This window comes from Nicotiana attenuata, unplaced genomic scaffold, assembly GCF_001879085.1.
Source record: "Nicotiana attenuata strain UT unplaced genomic scaffold, NIATTr2, whole genome shotgun sequence".
In the NCBI taxonomy this organism is placed as follows: domain Eukaryota; kingdom Viridiplantae; phylum Streptophyta; class Magnoliopsida; order Solanales; family Solanaceae; genus Nicotiana; species Nicotiana attenuata.
In genome coordinates, this window is record NW_017672647.1 from 28,815 (window position 1) to 33,933 (window position 5,119).

Sequence of the window (5,119 nt, forward strand, 5' to 3'; positions counted from 1 at the left end):
CCCCAGCCATATGTGCATCACATCTGGAAGTCAGCTTTAACAATGCTGTGGTGGCAGAGTGATTTTATTTTCCATACTGGACCAGTAAAACCCGTTTTGGTCTTGCCATCCTTATCAGTAAACCAAACTGACATAATCAAGATCAAATATGTATCTGTCTGCCAAGGTATCCATTTGCCCATCAATAAGTACGTCAACCATGTGATAATCGGAGAGCCGAACCCAGGGAATGTGCAGTCTTGCTTGCTCTATCGAGGTCTTCGAAGTACAAACGAATCTTTCCATCAAGTGAATCCAACATTAACAATGGAGCCATCACCAGTCGTGGAAAAGCACATTGTAAAACTTTTGTCCCTCTTAAGAAACTACTGATTCCCATTGGTCAATGCCAAAAACACAGGAGAACTCTGTATTTGTACCCTAAGTCTGAACATACTTCCTTTCTCTATCGCAGCATGCCCCTGACACATCCCATGGTTATATCATCCAAACCCAAACAATGCTGTCTCGATTCCGGAAGTCATCCCAACCGTGAGACCCTTGGTTCATTTGCTATTACCTTCATTCCATTCGAGGTAATATTCACAAGTTCCCGTCCTCTTCTCAAAACTTCCGATCAGTGAGACGATTACTCCCGGTGTACTCAATATCCAATGGCTGTGAATCCCCGTAGCTCGAGGCTTCCCTTTCGCTTAAAAGGGCTCATATTTGTCATTCATATTATCTTTTCTTCCACGCCATCAAAAGGCGCTTTTTTTTGGGGGTTGAACTTTCCCCTTTATCCTTTCATCAAATCAAATTTAACATAAACACCTTTCCCATGGATCCAGGCTGAAATTTTTCACAACTTGCACCGCCCTGATCATTCACAACGAAACTATTATCCAAAGGGCCCCTAATGCAGACTCTGTATTCCTCCATCCAGTAGAGCCAGCTTCCCTCAAACTCCTCTAGCAAATTTTGGCTATCCGCTCACCGGCGTCATGGGACCTCTTCCCACTAGCTAACCCCCTCCCACACTCCAGAATCGCATCTTCCCACGATTGCATCATTTCCATCTCTCAGGTCTTAACCAATCCCAATAAATTCCTTTCCGTAAAAGTCTTTTCACTTAGTGCCGTCTGTAGCCTCCCATTCTCATTACCACATCCTCTCAAACAAACAGTCTCTGAAAACTCACTAATAAACTCCTGTACTCATCATCCGCAAAGAATTTCAAAGCCCATACATCCTTTATCCCAGAAATCAACCCCCCTCCTCTGATCTCCAAACATTTTTCAACTGCCATTCAGTCGAAACCTAGCCTATTTTTCTTCCTGCCACCTGCACAGAAAACACAAAAACCCCTCTCGACTTGACCAATTAACGTAAATCAATCGGTCTTCATCATCCACCGTCGATTTTCAACTACAGTTTTAAAACAAATTCATAGTACGCTAGCTCTTCTGAAGAATATGCCGTTCATCAATTTGTGCTTTCGGGCGTGTTAACCCGCCGACATTGCAAGTACAAAACTTTAACGGCGTTTTTTTAGATTTGCGACGGCGTTTTCACCGCTGAAGCCGTACTTTAAGTTTAGTTTCTTTGAGTTTAGAATCGACTTCGTCTAGGGTTTTGCTACTCCAACGCGGTGGAGTCCTCGTTGAAGCGTGATAGTCGGCGGCATCTTCGTATTGTTCTTTTTACACTTGTCCGTTATTGGTGCCTTGCCTCGTCGTCCATCCGTAATCTGAATCGTCGGAAAGTTCTAGACCTTCAGCGACTGTGAGAAGGCTCCATGATTACGGTGTTCCAGAGCAAATGATCGCTGGAAAAAGTAAGAGTTTGAATTTGTTTTCAGGACGATGACAGGAAAGGAATCAAACAAAAATTGAAATTCAGAAGGCGGAGGGTAAAAGTGTGATAAGATAAATCCGAATAGGGAATTTGATTTTGCTTTATATTTGGAAAGAGTACAAGTCAAAGAACTGAAAGAAAAATGGATTATATTATATGTTGCCTAGTGGGCGTGCAATCTGACGGTTACACGTAGCGTTAGTCCGTATAGTAAATGGCGGCGACTCTTCCGTATATTGCGCAGTTACAAAACTCTGGGCGTCTAACTACTCGCCATAAATCCAAATTTTTGAGGCCATCTTATCCAAGGAGAATATTGGGCTGCAATATGAACCGAATTGGTCTGACATTTTCTTTGGGGAATCCTTACAAGAATATCCAAAAAAAAAGAAAAAAAAAAAAAATTCCTAACTTTACCAAACCTCTAGTCATTGATCACTAGACTTATCAAAAACTAGCCAAAAAGCATATATAAAAATTAAAAAATCAAAGAAATAAAGTTCTTTTCTTTCCAAGAATCACACACAAAAGATTCTCCTTCCATATTTTTAAGCGTGATTAGTCAACATTAGGAGCATGTTTGGAAAGTCACCATTGGATTTGGATTTGGTTGTTAATTACACACGTTTGGCTATGTTTGTTTTGGCCAAGTAATTACTTGATCAGCATGGAATTGGGGTAATTGGAGGGGTGTAATTACACTCTCTCCAATTCTCAAAGGGGAGGTGAGAATTGCTGGTAATTTACACCGTTGTAATTACAAGGTTGCTTTTTAGTTTCTTTCAATCTTTCTTTGTTTTCTTTTATAATTTATTTTCTTCTATAACTTTTTTATTTTAATTTTTTTAATTTTTTAATTTTTATTTTTAATTTTATAATTCTTTTAAAATTTTTAGAAGATATATTTTTCTTGTACATTATTTATCTTTTATTTCTCTTCTTGCTTTACTTCTTTGTGATTCCATATAATTGCTTTTATATTATATTTTTTTTAATTTTATTTTATTATTCTATTTTTTGAAACTACACCTCCCAATATTAGAACATAATGAGTCATTAATAAACTTTGGCAATGTAAGAGTATATGCAATTAAAGTGGTGGAACTTCGTTGTTAAATGTGGTTATAAACTTATCATGTTTCCTATCTTAAGTTGCAGTGGACTTACTATTATTATGTTAGAATTTGACATAAGTTTAAACTATTTATTTTTTTTTGAATTTTTGAAATTGTGTTATATTCATGGTTCCAATTTTACTTGTTTTGTAGTATTGACTCACATTGCATGTTGTTCATTTTTTTAGTTAGAATTGGTAGATTAGTTTGTCAAACATTTGAATAATGTTATGACACTATAAGTTTATAATATAATTTATTTTATCAAACATGAATTCCATGATGTTCTTACAAAACGTATATTTTATTTAGTTTTTGTAAGTATCCCACAAACTAAATATTATTATATTTAATATATATGTATATATATATATATATACATATATATATATATTATTTTAACAATATTAGTTATAAATATATGATTATTAGTTTAATGTATATTCACGAAAAATATACATCTTAAATACTACCAAATATTATTATCATTCTTATACTTATAAAATTCTATAGGTATATATTTTATATATTAATTTTTAGTTTTGATAATTATTTAATTTAAAATTTAAATCTAACTGTGTTAATTACACTTGGTGCAAACCAAACAGTAAACTTGTAATCTCAACACTATGACGACAAACAAACATGCTATCGTCAATACACACACTGTGGTAATTACTAGGGCTAGTGGTAATTACTACCCCTAGTAATTACACCAATTTCAATTACAAGGTGATGGCTATATTCCACAATCAGATCTCACTAGATGTTAAAGCGACAACCTTACATTTGCATTAGGAGGATGTTAGATAGAAATTAATTTATGTTGTGGATATATTAAAATATATAATATTTTTATAATATATAATATATATATATTAATATATATATATATAAAAGTTTACTGTTTGGTTGCACAAGTGTAATTACACAGTTAGATTAAATTTTAAATTAAATAATTATCAAAACTAAAAATTAATATAATAAATATATACCTATAAGATTTTATAAGTATAAATGATAATATATTTGGTATTTAAGATGTATATTTTTTCGTGAATATACATCTACCAATTCTAACTAAAAAATGAAAAACATGCAATGTGAGTCAATACTACAAAACAAGTAAATTGGAACCATGAATATAACACAATTTCAAAAATTCAAAAAAATAAAATAGTTTAACTTATGTCAAATTCTAACATAATAATAGTAAGTCCCACTGCAACTTAAGATAGGAAACATGATAAGTTTATAACCACATTTAACAACGAAGTTCCACTTTAATTGCATAACTCTTACATGCCAAGTTTATTAATGACTCATTATTTCTAATATTGGGAGGTGTAGTTTCAAAAAATAGAATAATAAAATAAATAAAAAAATAAAATATAAGCAATTATATGGAATCACAAGAAGTAAAGATAGAGAAATAAAAGATAAATAATGTACAAAGAAAATATATTTTAAAATTTTAAAAGAAATTAAAAATTAAAAATAAAATTAAAAAATTAAAAAAATTAAAATAAAAAGTTATAAAGAAAATAAATTAAAATAAAAACAAAAAGGAAAGAAACTAAAAAGCAACCTTGTAATTACACGGTGTAATTACCAGCAATTCTCACCTCCCCTTTGAGAATTGGAGAGTGTAATTACACCCCTCCAATTACCCCCAATTCCATGCTGATCAAGTAATTACTTGGCCAAACAAACATGCCAAACTGTGTAATTACACCCAAATCCAAATCCAATGTGGCTTTCCAAACATGCTCCTAATGTTACTAATCACGCTTAAAAATATGGAAGGAGATCTTTGTGTGTGATTCTTGGAAAGAAAGAACTTTATTTCTTTGATTTTTAATTTTTATATATTTTTGGCTAGTTTTGATAAGTCTATGATCAATGACTAGAGGTTGGTAAGTTAGGAATTTTTTTTTTTTTTTTTTTGGATATTTCTGTAAGATTCCCAAAAGAAAATCAGACCAATTCGTTATATGAGCCCAATATTCTCCTTGGAAAGTTGGCCCTCAAAGATTGGATTATGGCCGAGTAAGCCCAGAGTTTTTTACGCGCAATAACGGAAAGAGTGCCGCCATTTACTTAACGACTAAGCTACGTGTAACCGTCAGATGTACGCCAACTAGCAAATATATATATCCATTTTTCTT

At 32.8% G+C, this 5,119-nt stretch overlaps 1 pseudogene; it reads right to left on the reverse strand.

Moving 5' to 3' along the window:
• Nucleotides 1–778: 778 nt before the first annotated feature.
• On the reverse strand, nt 779–1,274 carry LOC109213953 (annotated as a pseudogene).
• Between the last annotated feature and the right edge of the window lie 3,845 nt (nt 1,275–5,119).